The sequence below is a fragment of the Nannobrachium achirus genome, assembly GCF_963921795.1.
Source record: "Nannobrachium achirus genome assembly, chromosome: 1".
NCBI classification, from domain to species: Eukaryota; Metazoa; Chordata; class Actinopteri; order Myctophiformes; family Myctophidae; genus Nannobrachium; species Nannobrachium achirus.
The window spans coordinates 33450402-33465970 of NC_137810.1; positions in this window are offsets into that span (position 1 = coordinate 33450402).

The window sequence follows — 15569 nt, forward strand, 5'->3', positions numbered from 1 at the left end:
TTTAAATTTAAAAAGTTGTCACGCACCGCACAAATAAATTGACGTTTTCTTCTGACAAATTGGCCCGTATGCTGCATGGGGTATTAATAATTATTAAGCTACTACACGGTTGATCTCGTGATTGAGTTACTGACCCGGGGCATGCATGGTGCAGCCCCCCACCCCCACCCCACACACACACACACACACACACACACACATACACGCACGCACGCACACACACACACACAACACCAAGTCATTACTGCGGAATGGTTTCCCCAAACGGTGTCCCTGGCTCCCTAGCAGGTCCCCACCCGACCCGCCGAAAGAAAGCAATTTGGCAACGAACGTGAGCTGCCGCGACCCCTGCCGCGCCTCCTTCCTTCACCGGCCGGCTCCGCACTGTCACACACACACACACGCCGCTGACACGCCGCGTGCTGAGTGGACAAATTCAAACATGCTATCACAGGGGAAAATATGCCCATACAGCAAATTCTAACCCTGTCCCGCGCTTTGAAAAGTACAGTAATAAACAAACCTATACCAGCAAACAAACAAACAAACAAATAAATGAGAGTGTGTTAGGATGATTTGCTGATCTTTAGCGCATGGAAGATGTCGCGTGGTTTCGGAGAAAAAAAAGGCTAGTTCTTCCTGAAATGTAAAGTTAAAGCATTTTTTAAGGCAGCGATTGGCTTGTCTCTGGGGGAGGGTGGGGATTATAAACCTCAGAATTAAACGCACATATCCTGTAAACAAGTAAGTCGAAGGTGACACTGCTTTTTGCAAAGTTATCATCATAGGCTAAATGCATTTCCCTCTGTATTAGCCCCCCTCCCCCCACACACACTCATACATTTCTTTTCATTGGCTTTGCTTAGCAGATTGTTTCATTTCTCCTGCCAGAACCTGGTATAGACATTTATTTTTAGGGTTACTTCCTGTTGACAGCGGTTACAACAGTTTGAACTCCTGACCACCCCTCACGCAGAGGTCAAGTTCATGCTGTTTTGGCCTATCATCTCTGCCCTGCATCTTTCACTTCCCCAGCGAGCATGATTCAGCATTTTCCATCATCACGCTTCGTTTACGGCCGTTGTCGTTACTTCTAAAACGCCACTCATAGGCAGAACTGTGATAATAATATTTGATTTTGCGGCTAACGTGCACGGTGCAGACCAAATGAATATGTGGAGTAATGCAGTGGAGGACTGTCCTCGGTGGCAGGGGAGGGTCAATCGGCAATCAATTATTTCACTCAGCCTGGCCTGCAGCCATACCACAGTCTAGCTACTCCCTGCACTGTTACTGCACTGCAATGCACTGAGAGTGTGTGTGTGTGTGTGTGTGTGTGTGTGTGTGTGTGTGTGTGTGTGTGTGTGTGTGTGTGTGTGTGTGTGTGTGTGTGTGTGTGTGTGTGTGTGTGTGTGTGTGTGTGTGTGTGTGTGTGTGTGTGTTTTTGAGGTAGACGGGTGCAGGAGTTCAGCTGAAATCTCAGATGAAACAAGAATAACATTTTTGATTTAGTTATTTAAGGAACCCTGGATGTTACTTTCTTATTCAAGGAGAGTGAGTGAGTGAGTGAGTGAGTGAGTGAGTGAGTGAGTGCGTGAGTGTCCACTCTACAATTTCATCCATTTCATGTGATTTTGAATTGACAAACCAGGCTAATGTAGTCTGTGATTCTTTGGTTGTTTGGTATTGACCATACCTTAACTTCTAGGGCATCCATATGTAAAATCACTTTACATTTATTACTGTGCTGCGAATGCCTTGTGTCCTGGCCCCAGAGAGAGAGAGAGAGAGAGAGACTTTATTCCAGGACGTAAGCTAAAAGCTAAGTCCCATTATGACGGGGCTCATGTGAGTCATACCTTCTGCAGAATTACCCCCAGCTGAGGAAGTGGGCATCTCCATTGTTCATGCATCTTTATGTAGGCCAGAACACAGCTGTAGAGTGTGGGTGCACGCAGAGATAGAGGACCCTCTCCCTAACCAATCAAACGAGGACAGAAGTAGGGGTGGTGCGATATGGAAAAATACAATTTCGCGATATTTCCCCAAGCTGTATCACGATACACGATCTTATCACAATTATTTTTCATGTCGGTTTTAATGGTTATTTTTCAAGTTACTTAACAGTACAACCACCTACAGTTCAAGGTAACAAAAACTAAAAGAAAAAGGAGTAACCATTTAGACCAGTGGTCCTCCTAAATTGATCGTTACAAGTATGTAACTCTGACAGTATACAAATGAAACCAAGTGGACCTGTAAGTCCATTTGGTTTCATTTGTATACTGTCAGAGTTAAGGGGAGACCTTGACATTTTAAAGTTTAAGAACTACTGATTTAGACAAAAAAAGGCATATCGTGGAGACAGTGTATCGTCTCAACGATATTTATCACCATATCGCCCACCCCTAGAAAGAAGTCATTAACGTACAGCTACATGGGGACGCGGGTTCAGATTGTGGTCAAGCCACCATTAATGCCCTCTATTCACTGACCCTAACTTAAATATTTACCGGTCACTCAGGTATGGAGCACTGCTCTGCTAGCGGTGCTCTCTCACTCCATAGGCTAGTCGATGGTATATGCGCACGGCACACGTATCAGTTTTCCGCTCCCTCGCTTCCAGTCACATCCCTCATCTCACTTTACCCGATCTGTGCTCGTTTCTTCTTCTTCTTCTCCCCCGCACAAGTCTCTGGCTGTGACATCAGCCCGAGGGTAGGGTCTCCCGTTTGCGTGGTGCCAAACGGAGTCACACAAAAGACAGTGTCGCTGCCCCCCCTGTCATTGACCCTGCCGCCATGCGTGTCCGCAAAAGTGCCAAGCACGCAACTCACGGCGGCAGTGGAGCCAAAGTGACTGAGGCGTCACCGAGCCTGACACACGCGCACACACACACCGACACCGAAAGATTGTACCCAGAGGCCAATACGCACTGCCCCGCCTGATGCATGTCTGAAAGGTTAGTCCAGCAGTGCTGAACGGCCATGAATGTGTCCGCACGATGTCGGTTCAATGGGTATCGTTTTTTGACGCAACGCACACAGAGTTCTTTAACCTATGTGGCGGTGCAAGTTTGAACCTATGTAAAAAGCAGACAAATTGAGAAATTCCGAGAGAGGGAAATGGGAGAGAGAATATATACTGTACGTGGAAGTTGGACTATTCAACTTGCGTGTGACTTTAACTGGGGTAAATTCCTCCTCCTAAAAACCATGTCCTCATTTAGCCTGTTTAACACTTAACTCTCAAATACCTGGAACGCGCCCGAGTCGCGTTAGAGTTTAACAACTTTAATCATTATTTTATGCTTTAACTATTGAAAAATAGCAGATATACAAGCTCACAGCGCGGCACCGAGTGCCGCGCTGCGAGCTTGTAGATCTGCTATTTTTGAAAAAACGTGAAAATGTGTGCAAGTCTTTGAATATCTTTCACCCGATCTTTGACCCGACTTCTAAATCCTTCTTCTAAATCATGTTGTTCTCAAACCTTTTCATGTCAAGGACCCCCAATATTGCAGGTATTTGGCCGCGGACCCCCATCTCAAAATATGTTGTTCCAGGGACCACCCAGAAGCAAATATTTGAGTTACAAATGTTTACTTTTAAATAGATAATATTCAAAGACCTACAAGCTGAGTGCAGCGCTGTGAGCTTGTATATCTGCTATTTTTCAATTGTTAAAGCGGTCAATGACCCTGGGCCTAAATGGGTTAAGCAAAAGACGGTAGTCTGGGAACAGAGGAAGACGGGAGAGAAATAAACAGAATGAAGAAGTGCCGTGGCGTCGGAGTGCAGACTCAGCTATGCCGCTGGCATATAGCAGAGACAGAGACGGAGTGCTGGAAATTGTCACGGCAAGCCCTCTGCTCGGTGACAGAGGGGGAGCGTGACGAGGGGGGGAGGGCAAAACGGTAGAAAGAAGGAAAGAAAGAAAAAGTGGGCGAGAAAGTGAATCTGTGAAAGAGAGGGAGGTACTTGTCTCACATGTTACCTTTTTTATTTAGTGATATTTTTTTTTTTTTGCCGAGCGATGTTGGCAGTTTGGGGCCAGCTGTATTCTATTCTTTATCTGGAGTTTGCGCAGTAACGGATAATGTTCTCCCCCACCTTGGTTGTTGCTCTTGTTGTTTGTTGCTGTTTTCTTTTTGCCCTCCAAAAAAAGGTTTTGTCTCAGTTGAGTCTTTTGTAGTTTATGAAGTCACTGTAATAATCGCCCGAGGGGGAAAGTGAGCAGTTTATAGGACACTGGTTCTTGTTATTACTTCAAAGCAGTGGGTGAATCATTCACCTCTTTCATTTGGTGGTGGGGGGCGCGACGGTTGAGTATCACAGCTGACCGAAACCCTTTGTAAATTGCAGGAGAAAACGTGTGCATACTTTCATTACTTTAAACCAGGGGTTCCCAAACTTTTTGGGCTCAGTCAGGGTATCCTATAAATATTTTTCATCCGAGGCGCCCCTACATTATATTCATACTTTTCACTCCAAACACCTTATATTTATGCCATATTTTTAGCGATTATGTTGCAAGGAAAACGTTGAGATAATAGCCATTTTGATTCGAACTGACTGAAAATAACTTTGTACTTCAAGTATAAAATTATACTAATTAATATAAGTGTCCAAATGAATTCCAAATATTATCAAATTATCTCGCTGCACCCCTGGACTGCCATCACGGCACCCCATTGTGCCCCGTCACCCACTTTGAAAACCCCTGCTTTAAACCAATAAATGTAACATGTGTAAAAGTAAGACATGTACAATAGTATGTATGTATGTCATCCTGCAGCCTTTAGAGGCACCGTCTTCAATAATTAATGACTTACATCTATACTGGATAAATCTGAGCTAAACCAACGTTCTAATCACTCTTGCTGATCTGTGCTTTTTTTATACACAAGGTGGGCTATTCATGTTACCAATAAGATAAGCAAACCAATTCATGCCTGGGTCTTCAAAGATTGCTGGTTATTTGTTGGTTAAATAAATAATAATTCATGCTCTGGTTACTTCGAGATCTCTCTTTTGCAGGCTTCAAATGCATTTGAGAATCTAACATTCCACACATTTCAAGAGCCCTAGAGAGAGAGAGAGAGAGAGGACTGTACCGCCATGCAGGAGGCGTCTGACCTACAATAACACACACACACACACACACACACACACACACACACACACACACACACACACACACACACACACACACACACACACACACACACACACACACACACACCGCTTCACTAAGAGAGCAACGTCCTGGTTCCTTAAATAAATAAGTACAAAATAATGCTATTCTTGTAGAATCTGAGATTTCAGCTGAACTCCTCGACCCGCCTACCGCACAGTGCGCACACCTCTCTGTGCTTCGTTTGTTGATGTTTTAGCCCCTCCCTCGTGGTGCTCTGCTCTTCTAATTCTCTGCGGTGTGGCAGCATCAACCAAGCATGGTGACATTCACACGCAATCAGCCTGACAAGTGCTTCAACACAACTCCCCCACCGCACCGTGCGCGGCGCCAACCTCCCAAGCCATACGCTGCCCCCTCCCACACTTCAGGGCTGGTCACATAGGCCTGCATGAATAAGTCATCTCCCACAGTCCACTCACCTGGCCCGGTTTACTGCCATCAAATATGCATGGCCCTTGATTAAGATTTAAGGGAGTGGACAACAGTTTAACATCAAAAACACTTGCTTCTAAATACCTACTCCTTCCACACCTCTTGGTACTGGACAAGCCCTGCTTGCAAGGCTCGCACGCGCGCACGCTCACACTCGCACGCACGCGCACGCACGCACGCACGCACGCACGCACGCACACACACACACACACACACACACACACAGATGCATACTCGTTTAGACGCGCGTTTGCAAATACACTCACACATGCACGCACACGCCGTGCCCCATCGTGTTCTAAATTTGACCCAAATGTTGTTCCTGTTGTACTCTCTTGTTCACCCAGTGTAAATGGACTGTTTGGTCTGGTCTGTTGGTTTTTAAGTGCTGTTTACTCGTGAGTAAGCCAATGGCTCTGACAAGGCAGAACCACACCCTAGAGTGGAATTCATTGAAGGTGGAGAAATTGCAGCACCTGAGTGTATGGACCCGTTGTTCCTCCTTCATTCCGGAGTCATTTGCTTTGCATTGTGGCTTTGTTCAGACAGCTGGCAAGTCTGATTTGTTTCTCAAATATGACATTTAGGCCTGATTCTCCATCCTTACCATCCATACTGTTACTAAGTAATCACTAATCAGTAATGGATTTGTATATTCAGACATCTTCAAAAATATCAGATCTACAATTGTGTGTCACACCTATTTCTTTCTATCATACAAGAAAGAAGTATAGACTACATCAGACTTCAGTGTCCAAGTTAGAAATCACATTTGAATCGCATGTAAAGCCAAATCTAATTAGCAAAAATCAGTTTCTGTAAGCGATTCCGGTTTATCCTGCATTCTACATATATCCGGGTGACTTTGGCCACTTCACCAAAGGACAAGCAACATTGTCTGCGTGCGTGCGTGCGTGCTTGCGTGTGTGTGTGTGTCAATCATGTCAGGTATTAGCCGAGTGGTTTCCTATCTGTCCCAAAGCTCTGACAGGGAAGTGGAGAAGGGGGCAGCGGTGCATTTGGGTAAGACCCCAAGATTTGCGTTTTGGAGGAGAGCAACAGTGGAGATTCATCAAATGTGTCAGGAGGAGAGTGGGTAGGAGTCCCCCCGGAGTGGGTTCTGTGGTGCTGGACCCTGGGATCACACCCTCCTCCGGATGAGACAGATTCATCTTCCACATGCTGTCATATAGACCGGCCCTCCATGGTCATGTTAGGCAATTGAGCATGAGTGAAGGTTTGGAAAAATCCAAAGTGGAGATGTGTGGATAATGGAAAATGGGTTGTGCTTATCGAGGGTCGAATGGTTAGGATCTCCACTTCTGACCAATTTGTGATGTTAGCTGGCTCAAAGGACCATACTGTTGGTCTTGAATGTTTATCCCATTGAATACATCTCCCATTATCCTTGACATTACTGCCATTTTCCAAAGCATAACGAGTTTGTTTAATTTTTGAGGTAGCTGTTGGTTTCCATACATCCCTGATGTCACTGTGATGTCCGGCACATCTTGTCCACGTATCTGTGTATCTCTGAAGGTCACGCCTGACACTGTGGTTCCCTTGACACATCACTGTGACAGGTGATATCACAGGTGACATCACCCATGTAAAGGTTCATATATGGGTATTCCCCAGAATCCCTTTTATGCCCATATATGAAGATCCCTGATGTCATCGATATATATCACTGGCCAGATGGCCAAGACATGGCCCATATCTGTGTGGTTGGTTCGAATAGGGATCTCCATGTATGGGCATAAAATATATTGTATGTTGTGATGTCATGGGAACCACTCTAACAGAATCCCTTTTATGCCCATATATTGAGATCCCAGGTGTCATCAATATTAAGCCCATATCTAACAGGACTTCATATGGGAATGCCCATATATGGAGGAAGACAGCCCAGATCTGTGTGGCTGGTTCAGACAGGGATCTCCATGTATGGGCATAAAAGGGATGTACTATATACAGTACATGGATCTCCATATATGGGTAACTGGTCCGATATACATCATTGGCCAGATGGCCAAGAATTGGCATGACCATGTCGCCCTGAGGCCAAAGGTCGCAGTTTACTATGAGAAACGTCACAGCTTGTCCGTGTCCGTTGTGTAGACATGTACACATTTTTACGGTCTATGGGTTTGCCGCTCTGACATCATGCTCTGATGTCACTGTGATGTTAGGGGAACCACTCTACCAGAATGGGTTTGCCACTCTGACATCACACTCTGGCTTCACAGTGATGTCACACTAACAGAATCCCTTTTATGCCCATATATGGAGTTCCCTGATGTCGTCAATATTAATGATGCCCTGTTAGAGAGAACCCTGTGATGCCAGGGGGAACAAATCCCTTTTATGCCCATATATGGAGATATGGAGATCCTGTGAGGCCAGGGGAACAAATCCCTTTTATTTCCATATATGGAGATCCCTGATGTCCACATCCCTGTGGCGCAACCTTGCCATTTAGGGCGAGGTCGCTTGTCGCCCTGAGGTATATAGATATATAGTTATTGCGATATATATTTATTGCAACCGTAGGTCGCAATAAATGAAAACATACAGCTCATATGAAAACATGCAGCTCATGTGCGTCAGTCAGTCAGTCAGTCACGTCACGTCACGCCACGCCACGCCTCATGTCATGCTCAATATACTGTATGGCCAAGACAAAATTAATTTGCAAGTGTGACTCACGTCACGGCAACCACACTTGCAAATTAATTCTGTCCTTGTCCCTTTCATGCCCATATATGGAGATCCCTGATCAATATTAATCCTATATCTGGGAATACCCATATATGGAAATATTGTGCCAATGTATGTGTGTATTTTAGTATTGTTAGGTTATTATCCATACCAGGCCAGTGTAATTGTCTAATCTCAAACCACTGATCAGGCAGCATTAATGTATTGCGCACTGCCATTCGGCCAAGGAACTCAATTCACAAATATTTTAAATTTTCTAACCTAAGCCTCATCATCCCTTTAGCCATTGGCTGCAAGCTGTCGATCCAGGGTATGAGAGCTGCACTATGACAATTCGCACCTCCCTTTGGCTGAAGCCGTGCAACTATTGTCTCATAATGTAGTTGATAATCTGTTCATATAAGATCTTTATTTTAGTTACACCAACAATGTTGTGGTGAAGTAGTGTTGTCTCAGCTGGGGTCAAGTTTATAAAAATTGGTATGTCTGTCTTTTCAACACAGCCCAACGCACTGTATACGCACAGTTTCAACATACTGTAGCAGTCTAGCACAGCACCGCACCTCACCGGCAACATAATGCTTGGCACGGCCAAGCACCCAAAATATCTCCCGTTTCCAATAGCACAATTTTGTAGTAAGCCCCTACCCCCTTGCAGTGTTCAACAGCTGCGGTGCGGGGACTAAACGCAGCAAGAGAGACACAGAGAGATTGTGGCACCTAGTGTGTGAATGTGCATGTGTGCAGTAGAGACGACGTTTAATTAAAGCTCAAATCAGATTAACCAACTTTTAAGAAACAATTAACCAACACATTAAACATGACAACATACCCCACACACACCTATGAGGTGTGGACATTTGTGCACACGCATCAGACACAGCTAAAGAGAAACGCAGCGTACCTGTGACCTGAGCATGTGCATGCATCCACAAGCACGGGACACAGACAGGTAGATAGATATGCACAGAGGGAAAGTATGGCTCTTGGTGGGGATTTGCGCTCTACTGAGCGCACTGCGCACCTTTTTAGTCACAATAGGCGAACTTGTAGATCAGTTATTTTTGTCAAAGATAACATTGAAATCTGAAAATAAAGCCATTATCCATCAAACTGTATGCAAAAACCTTCTAACATACCATAGCAGAACAACAAGCTCACAACGAGTTGCATTGTTTAAAGCTACATATGGAATCACTATTTCAACCTATCATCATCACACATCTGGTCTACTTGTCATTTGTCAATGAGATATATTGCAGTTCCATGTGGAAGGTGGCCAAAAACACACATTCAAGTCACAAAACATGAACTGGGCAATGACAGGCCTATCGGTAAATTCGGTATCCTCCCTGTCACCTCGAAGGTGGCAGTAAAATGCATTGCCAATCTGATCATTAAACATCTTGACAAAGGTGCTGCATCCCATGCATTTTGCGTTCGGTGCCTGCCATTCCACAGAAGCAGCCAACAGTGTGCTCATTTAGAGGATAAAGAGTTTATTGGATAACAGGGTTCAGTACTGGGTTGGATCTTGTTTTCTTTGTACTGTACATCAATGACCAGATGTGTATCAAAATGTTCATTGCAGATGATTTAGTCATTGTGCCACATGGTACGGACTCCACAGAGGCTTCCTTATAGTCCTGACATCTGTGCTGACCAGTGTTCAAGACTGGCTCCTTGATTCATGTCTGCTTTTAAACACCAATGTATTGTTCACAAAGAGGTCAACTAAAACGATACTCTCTGCAAATATATTCCTGGGGATAAGAAACTTGAATTGGTAACACAATTCAAGTACCTCAAGTAACTTTTAAAAGTCACATTAAGAAGGTCTTCAACACTGTCAATGTTAACATGCAAACTCTGTAACTAAACCTTTTCTAATAGTTGAATTTATACTGTATGATCTTCTCTCACAAACTGGTCTTGTGCAGGTGTGACGACACTTAAGCCTTTAGAACAGTTATATAACAGCCATAAAGGTATTTGATAAAATACCATCATTGCAAGATCCTAAAAATGATATCAAACAGGCATGTGCCGTCTGTGTATAAAACATTACACGGAAGCCTGACAGGGGGCATGAGGACCACCTTCAGAGAGGATTATGAGGCGCAGTTCAGACACACAGCATTGGCTCAAAATGTATTTTTGTTATTGGGTATCCTTGTATTTTAGGTCACAAATAGGACATTTTTGTTTTACTGTTTACTGTATAGTTTTTAGTGTGGTTGCCCTGTCGGACAAGTACTAGTCTGGGCAACCAGACTAGTACTTGTCCGACTTTATTCCATATTCCATCTTCCATTGTCTCCTAAGTAAACTTTTTTTTTGTCATATTGATGACACCAGGGAGCTCCATGTACAGTTTGGCCATTAATCTATTAGTGAATTTGTTTTCCCCATTGACTTGAATGGGGAAAATTCAAATGGAAAGTCGAAATTCATTTGCGAAATTCGCGTCACAGCAACCACACTTTCTAGTTTCTCCTGTTCTCTACACTTTATACTCTCTTGGTGTCCTTTTGTAATGTTGCTTGTTTTCTGTATGGATGGAAACTAGCATTCTTGCTAAATCTGGTGTATTATTACATTTTAACATATAAATGGATAATACATGTTTGAGAACCACTGGTCTAACCTATATAAATATAGGCAGAAAGCAAACAGGAGTGGACAGTCAGCCACAGTAGGCATTTAAACCAGGCCTGTGCAGAGGTAAGGACACACAAAGGAAGGACAGTCGGATGACGTTCAGGGAATGGTACAGTATCACTAATTATGTCCATCAGCAGAACTGTAGTGGAAGAACGGGCAGAATGAAAGAGGGAGGTATAGGGATGACATATGACCCTCTCATCTCGTGTGACCTGGCTCTAAGCAGCAGGTACAGCAAAAATCCTCAGTGTTAATTTAACCACTTTCTGCCTGGCATTGTTCAGTGCTCTACGTACCTTACTCTTCATTTCTGGTAGGATGTGATCTTGCATGTACAGTTTTATTGAAATATAATACATGCCCAAATCAATATTTTTGACAACACACATCTATTTATCTTTTCTCCAAACATGTTTCATGTGACACCGACCGAACTGATGAGGAGCCACATTGGCATAAGAAATAAGAGACCCTTGCCGTGCTGTGAAATGTATTTAATGGGTTCTGGACTTGTCTCCATTATGCTACTGCTCAGTTTCAGGTTATCACAACGTCATTTGGGCCCTGTTCAGGAGGTAATGCCAACACCGAGTTTAGAACTCAGAACTTGTACTTTAAAAAAAAAAAGCTCACAATGCGTAGTTTTTCACCCGTCAGGGTTCGTTCTGGTTATAATGTAAACAAAACTAAACTAAAAAAAACATCTCAGAACTTTCAAGTGATGGAAGGTTTCTGGGTTTCCCTTCGCAGTTGAAAAGAGCCTCGAACCGATGTGTGTCTGAGGTTTCCATTGGTTCAGTGATTATTATGTCGATTAAACTAATAATCTTGAAGTCTGTTTTGTTTTGTTAAAGAAATATGTATCAACTAATCGTGTGAATTTAAAAAAATCGAATAAAAACGGACTAAATCAAATAAGTCTGATTAACCACTTGAAACCTATTTTAAACGGTGTCTCATCAATTTAGTCCATTTGTTTGGGGGAAATACATTATTTGCACACTTAGATGTTGTGTGAACAGCATGATGTTGCTGTGAACTAGTATTCAAACTCAGTTTGCTTCCTTATAGATAAATGACTGTGTTCATAAACATCACTTATCCACATAAAGCATGGAACACTGTTCCTTTGTCATGTGTGTGCACGTGGTTAAGGGTGACAGGTTGTGTTGGTCTACCTGTCAGAGCGTAGAGAAGCCACCAGGGACTCCAGAGCTTAAAGGTCACATCAGTTTTATGAATAATGAATCATGGTGTGATGGTGTAAGTGTACTTGTAGGTGTGGGACTCCACAATGTGGATCTCATTAGTCCTGCACATGTACTGCTTTGAAGCCAAACATACAGTGTTCAAAAAAGAAAAGAAAAAAAAAGAAAACACACACACACACACACACACACACACACACACACACAAAAAACACTGTTATACTTAAAAACCACTTACAGTATACCGGTATATACCCTATATACTTGGTCATATGAAAATAGCGAAAATAGCTGATTTGCAAGCTCACAACCTTTTGTGCTTTGTTTTTTAGTTTTTTTTACTTCATAAGGTTTTTTTTAAGTTTCCACTAAATAGGGGTGATGATTATGTTGCTTTAATTTTATAGTTTGTGTGATTTTTAATTCCCTGCATTTTTTTTATATTACAATTGTAATCTGTTTTTTATAAAAGCCATTTGATGTTGAAAATGTATCGGCATACTTTATCTCAAGCAATGCATCTATTCTGTCCAATGTAATTGTGATAATAAAATAAACATATAAGTATGTGTTTTAGTTAAATTAACTTTCACCAATTTTAACTGCCAACAAAGTCTTTCTCAAATTCCAAATAAAAATATTGTAGTATAGAGATTTATTTGCAACAAATTACAACTGAAAAAAAAAAAGTGTGTCCGTAGTAATGCAAAGAAAATAGGTTCATAGTCATTATAAAAACAAACCATACTAATGTTGTAACTCAATATATCAGTAAATTCTTACTAAGGCAGTGGTTCTTCTTTACCAAGGCAGGATATGTTTCCTCCTTACTGTGTGTAGAATTAGTAGAACAAGGTGCACTTCTGTTGCAGTTCTGTTGTACTGGACGGTATGGAATGACTGCCGTGTATACATACTGTAGAGATGCTGATTTAAGACAAATGTTTTCTGTGTGTGTGTGTGTGTGTGTGTGTGTGTGTGTGTGTGTGTGTGTGTGTGTGTGTGTGTGTGTGTGTGTGTGTGTGTGTGTGTGTGTGTGTGTGTGTGTGTGTGTCTGAGTGAGTGATCACACGCACCACACTTGTCTATCGCTACCATGTTTAGAATCTAGAGAGCAACACACACTCACAGTCACACACGCACATACACAGATACACTGCGTGTATGTGAGAGTTGTGCATGTACGTGTTTTTGTGTGTGTTTGTGTCTACGCTGTGTGTGTGTGTGTGTGTGTGTGTGTGTGTGTGTGTGTGTGTGTGTGTGTATCCTTGTGGGGGTGTTTGCCCTCTGAGCTCAGGCGGGGTTAATAAGGAGTCACAGTGGGGCTCAGATGGATGTTTCTGTGCTGCTCTGATACTGAATGTCATAAGACCAGTTCTGATCAAATATTCATGAAGCATAAAGCGGCTTGTGCGCGTGCACGTGTGTGTGAGTGTGTGTGGTGCGGTGCGTGTTGGGATGGGGTGTGATGAGTTCTTTTTCTTTTTTTTTGGGGGGGGGGGGGGGTGTTGCAGCACTCGATGGGTGGTCACTCTCAAGAGAGAGGGGAAAGGTGCCTAGTTACCTAGGAGACAGTTCTCACTCCAGCACTGTACTGCGACACCCCCTCCAGCATGTGTGCTCACACACACACGCACGCACACACACACACACACACACACACACACACACACACACACACACACACACACACACACACACACACACACACACACTCAAAACAGCACGCACATCGGCACCTTAATACTTCAACAAGGTGACACCCATTTCTGAAAATGTAAAAATAGAGATGAGAGAGAAAGCGAGAGGGGAAGAGCTACATTTTAAATTAAAGTAAGTTCTGTAAGTAACTAAATGAAAAGAATCTATAAAGGTAAGCCTAAATGTGAGCCTAAACTGAGAGGAGAGGCAGTGATTCACTGTACAGACAAACACAAATGAAAGACATTAATTCATTAAACATTTTGGGATGGTTTATTTACATTTCAATTCAATTCGACTGTATTTATAGTGCCAAATCACAAGTTATCTCAATACACTTTTGTCCCACATTTTTGCAATAGTGGCAACAAGGGAAAACGCCGCCTTAACTGGAAGAATGGTCAGACAGACCCGCAGGCTGTAGGGTGAGCGGCCATCTGACTCCACCATACTAAGTGTCCTTTCCTCTCCCCTCCTCACCTCTAGGTCACAGTGATTCCCAACATTTCCTGGATCAGCTCCAACAAAGCATTCGCTGACCAACCCATCTGAACACTTAAGTGTTCAGATGGGCGGGCCTCATGCATTTTCAGAGTTTATTTTAATGATCAATCAATCAATCAATCAATCGTGTTCCCGCTTGGATAAGTGGAACTAATGTTCTATATTTAAGTACCTATCTATATTTATCAGTATCACAATGCAGTAAAGATCGTCGGGATTGGGACTTGAACCCGCGATGCACTGTCAGGCTACTGCCTGCCGAAGTGCCCGGACCGCTAGGCCAGGCCACATTTTTCAAGTTTTATACAGTACGTTTTATACGTTTTTATCGATTCTTTTTTTCAAATAGCCTATAATGAATCTTATATTATCAATACAATCTTGGTGTTTAGCCAGTTATTTGGCGGGGAAACTCCTCGCGGCCCGCAGGTTGGGAATGGCTGCTCCAGGAGATATAAAAGAGTCAAACAGCTTCATCCTCCTCCTTCAGTTTATTCCCTCTCTTTTCTCCTCTTGCACTTCAACTCTCCTCCTCCTCTCTCCACTGTGTCCCCTCTTCCACTATTTGGTTCTCTTGTTGTTTTTTCTCACCATTCGTTTTGCTTTCCATGACCAAAAACTGTACACCAAACTTTTTATCTTTCCTTCCCTACCCAGGCTATCACCCCCTCTCTCTCCAATTATGAGTTTATTTCCCATGACTCCTATTGAGCTGTGACTCGGAGCGTATGTACACCATCCACAGAGAATAAACACCAACGTCTACAGTTTGTACATGTGTGTGCGTGCGTGTGTGTGTGTCTGAGTGAGTGCATGTGTACGTGTGCCAGTGCCTCTCTGTGTGTGTGCGTGTGTGTGCAATCCAGTGAGTATCTACCCTGCCGAGAAAATGCCCGCTCAGCGCAGATTAATCACATGGGAGAAAGCAAAGAAGAGAGACATAGACAAGGCGGGAGAAAGGAAGAGAACAGGAGAGTTAAGATGGGAAGGGGCTGGAGAGTGAGAAAGGAAACAGGATAGTAAAGAGTTTTATACTTCACCCCAATAATTACTGACCGGACCTATACCAGGTTTCTTAGAAAGGTTTGCTTTCATCCCCCGTACTCGCCCGCTCCTTTACTGCCTGTACACCATATCTCT